This window comes from Ailuropoda melanoleuca, chromosome 5 (assembly GCF_002007445.2).
Source record: "Ailuropoda melanoleuca isolate Jingjing chromosome 5, ASM200744v2, whole genome shotgun sequence".
NCBI lineage: Eukaryota > Metazoa > Chordata > Mammalia > Carnivora > Ursidae > Ailuropoda > Ailuropoda melanoleuca.
In genome coordinates this window covers 31,893,117-31,893,983 of record NC_048222.1, presented here as the reverse complement: position 1 = coordinate 31,893,983, position 867 = coordinate 31,893,117, and positions in this window count along the sequence as shown.

The following is an 867-nucleotide window of genomic DNA, read 5'->3' as shown; positions in this document are numbered from 1 at the left end:
TGGGGAAGCGGCGGGACGGCGACTCCCCTCGGCCCCCGCCCCGCGCCCTCCGTCGCCTCGCCCCGGCCCCGCCCCCGCCGGCCCGTCTCCAGCCAACCAGGAACCGCCTGATCTGCATAACGCGGATCGCCACGCCCACGCCCCGCCCCGCTCTCGCGGTCAGAATGGTCTCTACGCCGCCACGACGTGGCGGGAAGGAAAAGGCGCCAAAATGGAGGGGGAGGGGCGCGGGGCGTGAGGGGAGGCGGGAGCTGGGTGTCGAGCGGCGAGGGAGGAAGGATGGGGAGGGGCGTATCGATTCAAACCCAAACAATAACAAAGCCATCAAAGGCCGCCCGAGGCCGGCTCTGCGGCTCTCTGTTTCTCGGAGGTTTTTGGGTCAAGGGCTCGAGCTGCAGCATAACAAGTTGCGCAGAGACGGCGGGCGTCGGTGTGTCAGGCGGGGAGACCGGGCGGCCGGCGCGCCGGGGTGTGAGGGACTGTGGAGGGGGGTATGCCGACGAGGGTGGTCCTTCTGTGTGACTCAGACCCGAGACCTCCAAGTCGGCTTGGGCGGGTTCACGAGGCGCTGTGGGCTCGCGTTGGGTCCTCGGGGTTTGTGTGTTGGGGGCGCGTGGGGGGCGAAGGCTCTGCAAGATGTGAGTCACGGCGGTTTCACCGAGGGAGTGGAGGTGTCACAGGCCTGGAATAAAACTGGGGAGAGCTCCGCTTATTCGGGGGAGGGGTCCAGATCGCGGTTCTTACAGCTGGTGAAAAAAATCAGCCCCCAGATCCTCAAGCCGACGTTCATGTAAAAAATGCAGAAAAGTACCAGAGAATCCTGATTCCTAAGAAGTGGTGTGTGTTAAGAGTGCCCGGTGAAGAGGA